Here is a 15,768-nt window from a genome sequence, read left to right on the forward strand (position 1 = left end):
CATTTAATGTTAAATGGGGGGCCTCTGTGGTCCAGGTCAATCAATGAATGTGTAGGGAGCCTCGTACTCTAACCTGTCACAATACAACGAAACAATTATTTAAAAGGAAAGACAAGAAATTGACATAGCCACCTCCTTATAATTTCCGGACAATTTGAGGCAATTTGTGTTCAAATGACAGCATCCAAAAAAGTGCTCTGGCTAGGTCACAGAAAGTAGAAAGGGTGTTAAAGATCAGTAGAATGACAGTAGCTTAAAGACAGAACAGAGATGGTATAGGGTTTCAGCTGATGAATTCTGAGCTGAATGACCTTGGCCGGTCGGCGCCGTGTCCTGTCTCTCTGTGGTTGGGAAGAGAGATACTGGATCGGCCTGAAGGAGGCTGAGACTGGGAAGGATGATCTGGGCGTTATATGGGATTGCTGCAGGAGGGATATGGAGGGAGGTTGAGAAGGGCAGGGAGAGATGGAGAGAGGGGGGACTGGATGAATAGAGAAGGGAGGCTGGGACTGGGGAGGAGGATCTGGGCGTGATATGGGATTGCTGCAGGAGGGATATGGAGGGAGGTAGAGATGGGCAGGGAGAGATGGAGAGAGGGGGGACTGGATGAATAGAGAAGGGAGGCTGGGACTGGGGAGGAATGATCTATGTGTAATATGGGATAGCTTTAATGGCAGCTCAGAGCGGGGGGAGTGGGTGTGTGTGTGAGCTGGATACACAGTAGATGTGCTTTAGATTATTGGGACTGTAGCTAGCTGGAGTTCTGTGTATGGCTGCTCTGAGCAGGGGGCAATGCACAGGAGAGCGACTATAGGGGCTTGGATAAGGATATGGATCTGTAGTTGGTTAGATGTGTGATGGTGCTGTGTGATCCTGGCTCCCCTCCCCAAGCCTGGACCTGACAGACAGGCTGATAACTGAGAGCTCCATCCCTGAGGGAGACTAGGGCTACTGCCTGCCATTGGGTTGAACCATTGCTCTCCCCACCCCCCTCTTCTCCTTCTCCATCCATCTTTCTCTTCTTCTCTCGCTCTCTGCATCACTTCCTCTTATCAGCCTCTGGTCTCTTCTAGGGCCGGGACAATGACAGATTCGCAATACTTTAGTATGGAGGCAAGAAAACAAAAAAACAAAGCAGATTTCACTTATTAAAGAAAACAGCCCTAATGTTGGAAACAAACATCATTATGTTGTCATCCAGAGTCACATGCATTTATTTTCCAAGGTATAGCACACAATATTTTACATACAGCAGGTTTTTAACTTACCAAAGAGTTAGGTTTGCTTCGTGTTTTAATTTTTTCCATAGGAAAAATATCACGATACTGGTATCATCACAACCCTAGTCTCTTCTTCTCAGAGCACCCAGCCCTCTCCCTCCCTCCGCATCTCTTCCCTCCATCTTCCCCTCCATCCGTCCATCCTTCCTCTCTTTCTCTTCTCTATCACTTCAGCCTCTGGTCAAATCTCTCCCTCCCCATCCCTCCCTCAATCTCTCCCTCCCTCCCTCCCCCTACCCAGGCCTATAGGCTGATTCCAGGCTGATGGAGGAGACTCCGTCTTGCAGCCAGCCAAGCAGAGCTGATGTTGTGGGTAGTATCTCATGTCGTCTTCTCCCCCCTGTCTCTTCTCCTCTCTCTACAGCTAATGTTCCCTGTCACCAAGGCTCTCCTCTCCTCTTATCTCCTCTCCTCTCTTCTCTCCGAAGCTAATGTTACCTGTCACCAAGGGTCTCCTCTCCTTTCCTTTCCTTTCCTTTCCTTTCCTTTCCTTTCCTTTCCTTTCCTTTCCTTTCCTTTCCTTTCCTTTCCTTTCCTTTCCTCTCCTCTCCTCTCCTCTCCTCTCCTCTCCTCTCCTCTCCTCTCCTCTCCACACTAGGCTAGTTATCCTTTTTATGTCATCCAGATCATGGGGTGTGGTCTGGAGGTACATGCAACACAGACTTGGCTGGGTACATCATTAGAAAGAGGTGAATTCTTCATATTATGAATCTCTTCCTACTCTTTTTCTTTCTTTCTTTCTCTCTCTTTCTCTCTGTCGCTATTTATTTATTTGTCTTTCTCAGTCTCTCTTTCTTTTTCTCTCTTTCTCTCTCTCAGAATAGCAGGGCCCCTAAGGTCAAAGTGAACTTTGATGATATTCCTATACCTCTCTGAGTGGCAATTGAACCCCCACTGAGCATGGGGAGACAGTCGATGGATGGATGGCTATCTGGAAGGATGGATGGGTGGGTTAGTTGAGGATGAAGAGAGAGAAGAAAGGATCATGGATTCTGTGTGGGAATGGGCTGGAAGCCAGACTGGCTTGCTGTGCTGAGGAGGAGAGGAGCAATGAGCGGAGAGAAGAGGAGCATGAAATGATATGACTGTTGAAGGGTTTGGGAAGTGAGCGATTGAGACAGAGGCCTTCGTGGCCCTGTCTGTCTCTGAGGCCTCACTCAGCACACGATTAATGGATCCCAGTCTATCTCACCCTCCGTCTTCCCTCCATCTCTCTCTTTGTCTCTCTCTCTCTATTGCTCACTCTCTCTGTGGAGAGAAGAGGAGAGACATCACTTCCACACTTCCTCCCGTCCACACATCTATCCCTTTCACATGGTGCGCAGATGGCTGGAGTAGTCAGTTAGAGGTCAGGCAGTTGGAGAGCAGATGGCTGGAGTAGTCAGTTAGAGGTCAGGCAGTTGGAGAGCAGATGGCTGGAGTAGTCAGTTAGAGGTCAGGCAGTTGGAGAGCAGATGGCTGGAGTAGTCAGTTAGAGGTCAGGCAGTTGGAGAGCAGATGGCTGGAGTACTCAGTTAGAGGTCAGGCAGTTGGAGAGCAGATGGCTGGAGTAGTCAGTTAGAGGTCAGGCAGTTGGAGAGCAGATGGCTGGAGTAGTCAGTTAGAGGTCAGGCAGTTGGAGAGCAGATGGCTGGAGTAGTCAGTTAGAGGACAGGCAGTTGGAGAGCAGATGGCTGGAGTAGTCAGTTAGAGGTCAGGCAGTTGGAGAGCAGATGGCTGGAGTAGTCAGTTAGAGGTCAGGCAGTTGGAGAGCAGATGGCTGGAGTAGTCAGTTAGAGGTCAGGCAGTTGGAGATCAGATGGCTGGAGTACTCAGTTAGAGGTCAGGCAGTTGGAGAGCAGATGGCTGGAGTAGTCAGTTAGAGGTCAGGCAGTTGGAGAGCAGATGGCTGGAGTAGTCAGTTAGAGGTCAGGCAGTTGGAGAGCAGATGGCTGGAGTAGTCAATTAGAGGTCAGGCAGTTGGAGAGCAGATGGCTGGAGTAGTCAGTTAGAGGACAGGCAGTTGGAGAGCAGATGGCTGGAGTAGTCAATTAGAGGTCAGGCATTTGGAGAGCAGATGGCTGGAGTAGTCAGTTAGAGGTCAGGCAGTTGGAGAGCAGATGGCTGGAGTAGTCAATTAGAGGTCAGGCAGTTGGAGAGCAGATGGCTGGAGTAGTCAGTTAGAGGACAGGCAGTTGGAGAGCAGATGGCTGGAGTAGTCAATTAGAGGTCAGGCATTTGGAGAGCAGATGGCTGGAGTAGTCAGTTAGAGGTCAGGCAGTTGGAGAGCAGGCCGACACTGGTAGAAAGAGGAGGAAAAAGAGGAAGCGAAGGAGGCAGCTTTCATTTGAATGCTTAGCCTGTGTGTGTGTGTGTGTGTGTGTGTGTGTGTGTGTGTGTGTGTGTGTGTGTGTGTGTGTGTGTGTGTGTGTGTGTGTGTGTGTGTGTGTGTGTGTGTGTGTGTGTGTGTGTGTGTGTGTGTGTGTGTGTGTGTGTGTGTGTGTGTGTGTGTGTGTTGCACAGTGGGAAGACATCATGGAGCAGGAGAGGATTCATTTCTCACTTTACAGAGACAGCAGGGGAGGAAGTGACAAACTAAAGGAGGGATTTGAGAGACGAGGAGAGAAACAAAGAGAGAGGGAGAAGAGGGAAAGATTGGTGTGGGGACGAGAAAATGGGAAGATGGGAGAAAGACAGAAAATTGACAAAAATGAGAGTAAGAGGAGTTCAAGGTGACTGGAAAGGAGGGAGGAGTAAAACATGTATCCATGACTTGCACTTTTCTTTATGGTGGTCAGATGTTAGCAGAATGCTGTCGTTAAGTAAGATGAATGTGTGTGGTAGTTCCCAGAGAGGACAGCTTCTTGTGCACACACACACACACACACACACACACACACACACACACACACACACACACACACACACACACACACACACACACACACACACACACACACACACACACACACACACACACACACACACACACACACACACACACACACACACATACACACACACACACACACACAGCTTAGATGTGAGGTTGCTAAACTAAGGGATATCAAACCACTGCTCCCAGAGGAGAGGGAGGAGAGTCTTATAGCAAGTCTAATGCATTAACACCTCTTCCCACACACACTATGCTACTTCTCTCGGTCTCTGTCTCTCTCCATCTCTCTTCAAAGAAACACTCTCTCTCCCTCTCTTGTTGGGCAGATAGTTCCACACACTGGTCCCTCGTGACAGAGAGTGGGTGGCTGACAGAGTGCTAAGATAGAAGCTAAAGTTTGTGTGGACACAAACATTTGACCAACTGGGGACATTTTGTTAGATCCCACAAGGTTAATGTTATTTCTAAGGGTTTAGTGTTAGGGTTAGAATTAGTGTTAGGGTTAGAATTATGTTAAAGTTAGAGATAGGAGCTAGGGTTAGGGTTAGGAGCTAGGGTTAGGAGCTAGGGTTAGGAGCTAGGTTTAGTTTGTTGGTTGATGGAGAAAACAGGTACTCACGCACACAGGAATGCAGGAGAGAGAAGCTATGAACAGCAGATGAAAACGTGACTGTGGACTTTGTCCCAAGCAGAACACCGGGCGGATCGACCAACATTTCAAAGTCGCCCATTCACTTAAGTCTGGTACTATCGAATGGAAGCATGCTATGCTAGTGAGCAGCTATTGACTGACAGACTGCATCCCGATTCAGAGCAGTACATGCAACAGAACAATGGTGGTGGAATGTGGCTGGAGCCCAGGCTCTCATAACTAGCCATTTGGTCATATTTAATGGCACTAGGTGATCCCCAGTCACCATGTTCAGTGAGAAGAATTTTATGGAAGTAACCAAGGAAAGTGGGGGTTACCTGCTGTTTGTTGCAAGCCACAAGACAAACTATAGCTTCTGGGAGTGTAGAATTGTGATGGAGGAGGAGGAATACACTTGGCTTAAATGCTTCCATCAGATCAGGCCTCATCTGTGGCATCACCTCAGACACAGAGCCGTTCTTTTTCACATCCTGCGGCAAAATGTATGACAATCTTGGGGAGTATCTGGCCCAGATATTTGCTGATTTCGGCATTGGAAGTAAAGGGACATTCGGTACACTTCGACAAAGCGTTGCAACAGTGAACTTTAATCGAGGGTCGGTTACATATGTGTCACTCCCTGGCGACGCAGGCATGGTATTACTGGGACCATAATTTGCCTCATAATGCCCGGTCACTAATGGAGGGACAAATCAATCCATGATTCACTGATAAATAAAGTACATTTCTTTGAAATTCACCCTTGTCTTTGTGTGTCATTTGGTCATGGTTGAGAATATATGGAGGCCTGGCGGTCTGAAGGGACAGGGTGTTAAAGGGTACCAGGTGGACCGAGCTGAAGTGACAGGCCGAGAGAGAGGGCAGGCGGGCAGGGCAGAGAGAGTAGGCCAAGAGTCATGGAGGTCTGTAGTTAGCCTGTAGAGGCTCGACACCTGGTAACCCATTAAATCACCAGGTGCACGGCTGGACATAGTCTGTGGAGCGAATGCTGGACTTAGTAATTTTTGTAATTGAATTACATAGGGTTCCCAGGTGATGATGTTTGAAAACTGCTAAAACAACCAGTGGAGCCCCCAGTTGGCTTGACCTGGGTGGGTCAAAAGCCATTTAAAACCATTTTAAAATGTGCACCTGGTAACCTGTTCAATCCCCAGGTGCACGGCTGGAATTGTTTTCGTCCATTCTTCTGATATTTCAGAAAATTATTTTAAAAATACTTCCAGAGGGGTTAAAGGTCCCAAATTTGGACTGGTACCCTCTCTCATCATGGGCTAGGAGCTACGGTTAGGAGCTATGGTAAGGAGCTAGGTTATGTTTTAGGTTAGGAGCTAGAGTTAGAAGCTAGGGTTAGTTTTAGGGTTAGGGTTAGGAGCTAGGGTTAGGTTTAGAGTAAGGGTTAGGTTTTTGGGTTAAGGTTAGAGTTAGGGTTAGGGTTAGGGTAAATAGGATTTTGAATGTGACTGAATTGCGTGTCCCCACAAGGTTAGCTATAAAAGACTGTGTGTTTGCGTGTCTGCATGTGTGTCTGGTGTGTTTATGTTTGTGTGTGTGATATATCCCTGGTGTGTGTGTGTGACATGTAGCCGAGTGTGTGTGTGTGGTGTAGCCTAGTGTTAGCCACCGGGCGTCTGTGTGGGTTGGAGCAGGCCAGACTGTGGAGTCAGACTGTACTCTGTTTGACATCCCGGGGCTAACGCAATGCTACAGTACCATAGCTAACTCTGCAGAGAGAGTGTGACAGTCTTGTATAGGAAATCTACTACTGTCATATCTTATAGAGCCCAGCTGTTCTACACTCAGTTTTAAGTCCAAGTGTGGAAGCCCTTTTTTATAATATACCTTCACTGAAACACACATTTTCAAAATGAATCTTCCTATCGCTCCCTCTTCTGTCTGAGTAGTTGTTCTAGTGAACATGTTGAGGGATGGTGTCTCTCTCCTCTCCTCTCCTCTCCTATCCTCTCCTCTCCTCTCACAGTTCCCTGCCAACAGATCTACTACCTCAGGTCCCTCTAAGGCTTTATTAAAAATGCATATTTTAATTAAGCAATTTTACTGCCAAATCAGCAGTTGCTACATCAATTTAATGATAAATGAATGGTATGTACCCATTGATTCTTCAAGAATATAACTTATAAATGCCTCATGAGCTTAGTTCAACTGTTGTACCCCAACAGAACCCCAAATACGAGCTTGTTTTAATCCAGTGTTTGTAAACAACGTAAATGTAAACACACTGTATAGCCTCAAAACATGGTTAAAACTAAAACGTTAATATCATTGATGGTCTGTCCTTGCATCCATGGCTCTGTCTATTTGAGAGTGGTTACATTTCTCCAGCCCCATCCCTCAGCTTTTCACAGAAACAGGGGCAGGGAGCTGGCTTTGTTATTGTTTCTATTGCTGATTGCTGCTTTAATGTGTGAATCGGCTCCAGTTTTTGGCTGGCGAGCATACGGACGTGTGTGTGTGTGTGTGTCTGCACAGTTACTGTGCGTAACTGTAACTGTGTGACTGTGTGGATAATGGTTAGCATTGGACTGTGTGTGTCTGTGTGCGTGTGTGTGTGCGTGTGTGTGTGTGTGTGTGCATGTGTGTGTGCATGTGTGTGTGCGTGTGTGTGTGCGTGTGTGTGTGCATGTGTGCGTGAAACCTATTGTACTGCTCCATTCCTTGTTGCTCTGACAGATAACTTGTCACTGCTTACAACTGTCACACCTCCACCTTTCTCTTCTCTCTCTCTCTCTCTCTCTCTCTCTCTCTCTCTCTCTCTCTCTCTCTCTCTCTCTCTCTCTCTCTCTTTCTCCCTCTCTTTCTTGCTTTCTTTCTTTCTTGCTTGCTTTTTTTCTTTCTTTCTTTCTTTTGCTCTTTCTCTCTCACTCTCTCTCTCCTTCACTCTCTTTCACACTCTTGGAAATTCTTCATGCTGTCATTTGAAGTCTTTCATTTTCTTCATTTCATTGGTTTCTTTTCAGTGCTGTTGGTCTCTGTGTCTCTGTGTGGGTGTGTATGTGTGTGTGTGTGTGTGGTGTGTGTGTTCTCTCCCTTAAACCACCTTGGGATATGATACGAGCTGTAGCAGGGCTTTAAATGCTAGACTGAGGCTCTCTCTGTCTTTCTTCAGATTTGATGAGAGGGAGAATGAAGATGAATGTCCTCTGATCAGGCAGCAGTGTACAGTTTACTGCCGCCGTGCGCCAAAGGCACTGCAAAATGTCATTGTGTGTGTGTGTGTGCCTTTGTCTCTCAATGTGTGTCCTCATAAAGGTTTGTGTGTGTACGCCTGGGTACCTATGTGTGTCTGCTAAGAGAGTGTTTTAGTGCATGTGTGTGTATTTGTGTGTGAGCGTGTGTGTCTCTGTGCCCTTGTTAGGGATGAAGCAGTAGCTCAGTGGGATGTACTGGCTTTTTTTCGCTCTTTTCACGTTGGTGATATACCCAGGAATGACAAGCAGGGGTGGTATCCTGTCACAGCGCCCACCTCCCACACACACACACACACACACACACACACACACACACACACACACACACACACACACACACACACACACACACACACACACACAGACACACAGACACACACACACACACACACAACACACACACACACACACACACTCTGTCTGGTCAGAGCCTGGCAAGCCCAGGAGAAGAGCTCATTAGCACAGACATGTCACGTGTGCTCTTCCAAAGCAGACCCACACACAAACCCTAAACCACACACACACACACACACACACACACACACACACACACACACACACACACACACACACACACACACACACACACACACACACACACACACACACACACACACACACACACACACACACACAAATCCACAACCATACACGTACACACACACAAACAAACCCACAACCACACGCACACACACAGGCTCCAGGGCCCCCTCTCTCCAGCCCACCACTCTGGCAGGGGGAGATAGGACCTGAGGTTTGCCCTGACCCCCCTTCCCTCCTCATCCACCTCCTCCTTCTCTTTCTCTATCCTTCCATCCCTCTCTTTCTCTGTGAGTCACAATGCCATCCCACGCTGTGTGGGGAGAGAAGGGCTTCAGATGTATGAGAGTATTACAGAGCGTGGTGAGAATCTACCACAGTGCACTCTGTGCTAGGAGTGTGTGTGTATGTGTGTGTGTTTCTCTCACTCTCTACACGTCCTACAGGGCAGGAGTCCAGTAGTAGCTGTCCTTGGTTTTTTAAATAGGTAACCATTCCTTTAGAACATGGAAGCAGTGTATTGTAATGTCCTTGGTTGGTAACTGTGAGACAGTAGGTGGGAGAATGACGACAGTGACACTTTCATCAGAAGAGGTACCTGGTGGGCTCCAGAACGAGTTAGAGAGACCGGAGGAGGATGAGGAGAAGAGGAGGAGGGAAGAGGATCTCAGTGGTGGGGATTGTTTTAAGTCCCATAAAACCCTCTAACTCTGCACACTACACATGCACGCACACACACACACACACACACACACACACACACACACACACACACACACACACACACACACACACACACACACACACACACACACACACACACACACACACACACACACACACACACACACTGCCCAGGAGAAAATGGAGGGGGGTGAGGGGGTGGGCAGTTTACTCACCATGGTGGAAATAGATACAGAGGCCCTGGCCGTAACCATAGGAACACATTAGCCTGACACCCTGCACATTGAGGACGGCTTGTAAGTAACAACCTGTAAACAACCTCCAGCTGGAGTCAAACTGTTTCTCTCTTATTGAGTTAAGGTCAAATCATCTGTTGCTTTTCTTGCTTTCCAACATTTCTCATCTCAGACACAAACAAGATGAAAACAAACATTTTCTAGGTTAATTCAAAACCAAGGAAAATGTATTGTTTTCAAAACTAAAGTGTTTATTATTGACAGTCAAACAAGTTTGTGTGTGTGTGCGGGCATGTGTGCGTTTCTGTGCACATGTGTGTCTGTCCGTGCGTATTCGTGCTCCTATATTTTCACCCACAACGATTTGCTAGCCCCTTATCAGAGCAGGTGTTCCTGCTTGAAGATGGATGTGTCTAGAGAAAATAAGAAAAGCCTGGTAACTTCTCTAACTCCCTCCCTCTCCATCTCCCTGTCTGTCTGTCAGTCTGATATAGAAAGTAGAATAGCCGCCATTTGATCCCTACCAGTCAAAGGACCTTTTGAGCTTTTTCTTATCGCACCCTCTGAAGTGAAGCATCCATCATCCGAATTGAAGTGTCTGCCTGACTGACCTGCACCTGAGAGCATACAGCCCCTCCACCTGATAAGTATTTATAGACAATAGGTCCATTCAGCCGGACTAATGGGAAGGATAAGGCTGGAGCTGGGCTCACAGGTTATATTAGGGCTTTAAAGGGATGTTGTGGTTTAAAGGGATGTTGTGGTGTAAAGGGATGTTGTGGTTTAAAGGGATGTTGTGGTTTAAAGGGATGTGTGAGGTTGATGGTTAGAGGAGGTTCTGTTTTGTGTTGTAGATGTTGGAGCTGGTAACTGTCAGGGTGTGGCATGGTGGGGCAGATGTTGGGGTAAATTCCATTTATATTCAGAGAATTATTCAGGAAATGAATTCAAATTCCAATTTGAAAATGGAAAATAACTATTTATTTTTAATGAGGATTTTTCCATTTTTTAATAGGAATTTAAATTCATTTCCTGAATGTTGGTTAAAGTTATCAGGGGTACAGGACAAAATAAGTTGGAACGGAAGATCATGAGTGTTAGCGGGGACATGGGGTTAATGCCACCATTAACCTGGTAGGGGTTAAGATTGGGAGCTGGAACTGAAGGATAGGGGGTTAGATAGGGTAGGGGGTAATGACATCAGAGGGTTGAGGATGGGAACTGAAGGATAGGGGGTTAGATAGGGTAGGGGGTAATGACATCAGAGGGTTGAGGATGGGAACTGAAGGATAGGGGGTTGGATAGGGTAGGGGGTAATGACATCAGAGGGTTGAGGATGGGAACTGAAGGATAGGGGGTTAGATAGGGTAGGGGGTAATGACATCAGAGGGTTGAGGATGGGAACTGAAGGATAGGGGGTTAGATAGGGTAGGGGTAATGACATCAGAGGGTTGAGGATGGGAACTGAAGGATAGGGGGTTAGATAGGGTAGGGGATAATGACATAAGAGGGTTGAGGATGGGAACTGAAGGATAGGGGGTTGGATAGGGTAGGGGGTAATGACATAAGAGGGTTGAGGATGGGAACTGAAGGATAGGGGGTTGGATAGGGTAGGGGGTAATGACATCAGAGGGTTGAGGATGGGAACTGAAGGATAGGGGGTTAGATAGGGTAGAGGGTAATGACATCAGAGGGTTGAGGATGGGAACTGAAGGATAGGGGGTTAGATAGGGTAGGGGGTAATGACATCAGAGGGTTGAGGATGGGAACAGAAGGTTAGGGGGTTAGATATGGTAGGGGTAATGACATCTGAGGGTTGAGGATGGGAACTGAAGGATAGGGGTTAGATAGGGTAGGGGGTAATGACATCAGAGGGTTGAGGATGGGAACTGAAGGATAGGGTGTTAGATAGGGTCGGGGGTAATGAAAGAGGGTTGAGGATTGGAAGTGAAGGATAGGGGGTTAGATAGGGTAGGGGGTAATGACATCAGAGGGTTGAGGATGGAAAATGAAGGATAGGGGGTAACATAGAGTAGGGGGTAATGACATCAGAGGGTTGAGGATGGGAACAGAAGGTTAGGGGGTTAGATATGGTAGGGGTAATGACATCTGAGGGTTGAGGATGGGAACTGAAGGATAGGGGGTTAGATAGAGTAGGGGGTAATGACATCAGAGGGTTGAGGATGGGAACTGAAGGAAAGGTGGTTAAAAATAGGGTAGGGGGTAATGACATCAGAGGGTTGAGGATGGGAAGTGAAGGATAGGGTGTTAGATAGGGTAGGGGTAATGGAATCAGAGGATGGAGGATGGGAACTGAAGGATAGGGGGTTAGATAGGGTAGGGGGTAATGACATCAGAGGGTTGAGGATGGAAACTGAAGGATAGGGGGTTAGATAGGGTAGGGGATAATGACAAAAGAGGGTTGAGGATGGAAACTGAAGGATAGGGGGTGAGATAGGGTAGGGGGTAATGACATCAGAGGGTTGAGGATGGGAACTGAAGGATAGGGGGTTAGATAGGGTAGGGGGTAATGACATCAGAGGGTTGAGGATGGGAACTGAAGGATAGGGGTTAGATAGGGTAGGGAGTAATGACAGAGGGTTGAGGATGGGAACTGAAGGATAGGGGGTTAGATAGGGTAGGGGGTAATGACATCAGAGGATTGAGGATGGAAACTGAAGCATAGGGGGTTAGATAGGGAAGGGGGTAATGACATCAGACGGTTGAGGATGGAAACTGAAGGATACGGGGTTAGATAGGGTAGGGTGTAATGACATCAGAGGGTTGAGGATGGGAACTGAAGGATAGGGGGTTAGATAGGGTAAGGGGTAATGACAGAGGTTGAGGATGGGAACTGAAGGATAGGGGGTTCGATAGGGTAGGGGTTAATGACAGAGGGTTGAGGATGGGAACTGAAGGATAGTGGGTTAGATAGGGTAGGGGGTAATGACAGAGAGTTGAGGATGGGAACTGAAGGATAGGGGGTTAGATAGGGTAGGGGATAATGACAGAGGGTTGAGGATGGGAACTGAAGGATAGGGGGTTAGATAGGGTAGGGGGTAATGACATCAGAGGGTTGAGGATGGAAACTGAAGCATAGGGGGTTAGATAGGGTAGGGGGTAATGACATCAGAGGGTTGAGGATGGGAACTGACGGATAGGGGGTTAGATAGGGTAAGGGGTAATGACACTAGAGGGTTGAGGATGGAAACTGAAGCATAGGGGGTTAGATAGGGAAGGGGGTAATGACATCAGAGGGTTGAGGATGGAAACTGAAGGATACGGGTTAGATAGGGTAGGGGGTAATGACATCAGAGGGTTGAGGATGGGAACTGAAGGATAGGGGGTTAGATAGTGTAAGGGGTAATGACAGATGGTTGAGGATGGGAACTGAAGGATAGGGGGGTCGATAGGGTAGGGGGTAATGACAGAGGGTTGAGGATGGGAACTGAAGGATAGGGGGTCGATAGGGTAGGGGGTGATGACATCAGAGGGTTGATGATGGGAACTGAAGGATATAGGGTTAGATAGGGTAGGGGGTAATGCCATCAGAGGGTTGAGGATGGGAACTGACGGATAGGGGTTAGATAGGGTAAGGGGTAATGACACTAGAGGCTTGAGGATGGAAACTGAAGGATATGGGGTTAGATAGGGTAGGGGGTAATGCCATCAGAGGGTTGAGGATGGGAACTGACGGATAGGGGGTTAGATAGGGTAGGGGATAATGACATCAGAGGGTTGAGGATGGAAACTGAAGGATAAGGGGTTGGATAGGGTAGGGGGTAATGACATCAGAGGGTTGAGGATGGAAACGGAAGGATAGTGGGTTAGATAGGGTAGGGGGTAATGACATCAGAGGGTTGAGGATGGGAACTGAAGGAAAGGTGGTTAAAAATAGGGTAGGGGATAATGACATCAGAGGGTTGAGGACGGGAAGTGAAGGATAGGGTGTTAGATAGGGTAGGGGTAATGCAATCAGAGGATGGAGGATGGAAACTGAAGGATAGGGGGTTAGATATGGTAGGGGTAATGACATCAGAGGGTTGAGGATGGGAATTGAAGGATAGGGGGTTAGATAGGGTAGGGGGTAATGACATCAGAGGGTTGAGGATGGGAACTGAAGGATAGGGGGTTAGATAGGGTAGGGGGTAATGACATCAGAGAGTTGAGGATGGGAACTGAAGGATAGGGTGTTAGATAGGGTAGGGGGTAATGAAAGAGGGTTGAGGATTGGAAGTGAAGGATAGGGGGTTAGATAGGGTAGGGGGTAATGACATCAGAGAGTTGAGGATGGGAACTGAAGGATAGGGGATTAGATAGGGTAGGGGTAATGACAGAGGGTTGAGGATTGGAAGTGAAGGATAGGGGGTTAGATAGGGTAGGGGGTAATGTCAAAAGAGGGTTGAGGATGGAAACTGAAGGATAGGGGGTTAGATAGGGTAGGGGGTAATGAAAGAGGATTGAGGATTGGAAGTGAAGGATAGGGGTTAGATAGGGTAGGGGGTAATGATATCAGAGAGTTGAGGATGGGAACTGAAGGATAGGGGGTTAGAGAGGGTAGGGGTTAATGACAGAGGGTTGAGGATAGGAAGTGAAGGATAGGGGGTGAGATAGGGTAGGCGGTAATGACATCAGAGAGTTGAGGATTGGAACTGAAGTATAGGGGTTTAGATAGGGTAGGGGGTAATGACAGAGGATTGAGGATTGGAAGTGAAGGATAGGGGGTGAGATAGGGTAGGGGATAATGACATCAGAGGGTTGATTATGGGAACTGTAGGATAGGGGGTTAGATAGGGTAGGGGGTAATGACATCAGAGAGTTGAGGATGGGAACTGAAGGATAGGGTGTTAGATAGGGTAGGGGGTAATGACAGAGGGTTGAGGATGGGAACTGAAGGATAGGGGTTGAGATAGGGTAGGGGGTAATGACAGAGGGTTGAGAATGGAAACTGAAGGACACTGGGTTAGATAGGGTTGGGGGTAATGACAGAGGGTTGAGGATTGGGAACTGAAGGATAGGGGGTTAGATAGGGTAGGGGGTAATGACAGAGGGTTGAGGATTGGAACTTAATGATAGGGTGTTAGATAGGGTAGGGGGTAATGAAAGAGGGTTGAGGTTTGGAAGTGAAGGATAGGGGGTTAGATAGGGTAGGGGGTAATGACAGAGGGTTGAGGATGGGAACTGAAGGATAGGGGGTTAGATAGGGTAGGGGGTAATGACAGAGGGTTGAGGATGGGAACTGAAGGATAGGGGGTTAGATAGGGTAGGGGGTAATGACAGAGGGTTGAGGATGGGAACTGAAGGATAGGGGGTTAGAAAGGGTAGGGGGTAATGACACTAGAGGGTTGAGGATGGGACCTAATGGATAGGGGGTTAGATAGGGTAGGGGGTAATGACATCAGAGGGTTGAGGATGGAAACTGAAGGATAGGGGGTTAGATAGGGTAGGGGGTCATGCCATCAGAGGGTTGAGGATGGGAACTGAAGGATAGGGGGTTAGATAGGGTAGGGGGTAATGACATCAGAGGGTTGAGGATGGGAACTGAAGGATAGGGGGTTAGATATGGTAGGGGTAATGACATCAGAGAGTTGAGGATGAAAACTGAAGGATAGGGGGTTAGACAGGGTAGGGGGTAATGACATCAGAGAGTTGAGGATAGAAACTGAAGGATAGGGTGTTAGATAGGGTAGGGGGTAATGACAGAGGGTTGAGGATGGAAACTGAAGGATAGGGGGTTAGATAGGGTAGGGGGTAATGCCATCAGAGGGTTGAGGATGGAAACTGAAGGATAGGGGGTTAGATAGGGTAGGGGTAATGACAGAGGGTTGAGGATGGAAACTGAATGATAGGGGGTTAGATAGGGTAGGGGGTAATGACGTAGGATTGAGGATGGAAACTGAAGGATAGGGGGTTAGATAGGGTAATTGGTCATTTACATTTTTATTTTTTATTTTACCTTTATTTAACTAGGCAAGTCAGTTAAGAAAAAAACATGATTGTCAATGACGGCCTTGGAACAGTCGGTTATCTGCCTTGTTCAGGGGCAGAACGACAGATTTGTACCTTGTCAGCTCGGGGATTCGCTCTTGCAACCTTTCGGTTACTAGTCCAACGCTCTAACCACTAGGCTGCCTGCCGCCCCTGCCGTAATGACACCAGAGGATTGAGGATGGGTACTGAAGTGCATGTAGTATAATGTCACCACCAAACTGGTAAGGGTGTTGATGTTGTGCTGGGAGGTTTGAAGTTGGAACTGAAGAATAGGAATGTTAGATGGGGTTAGAGGGAATAGGCG

General features: G+C 47.6%; 1 protein-coding gene across 8 annotated transcripts in view; it reads left to right on the forward strand.

The window, feature by feature from the left end:
* Nucleotides 1-15,768, forward strand: part of LOC118371076 (adhesion G protein-coupled receptor B1-like) — a 126,110-nt gene that overhangs the window by 49,551 nt on the left and 60,791 nt on the right. The gene's annotated exons all lie outside the window — the stretch shown is intronic.

Source organism: Oncorhynchus keta, chromosome 34, assembly GCF_023373465.1.
Source record: "Oncorhynchus keta strain PuntledgeMale-10-30-2019 chromosome 34, Oket_V2, whole genome shotgun sequence".
NCBI classification, from domain to species: domain Eukaryota; kingdom Metazoa; phylum Chordata; class Actinopteri; order Salmoniformes; family Salmonidae; genus Oncorhynchus; species Oncorhynchus keta.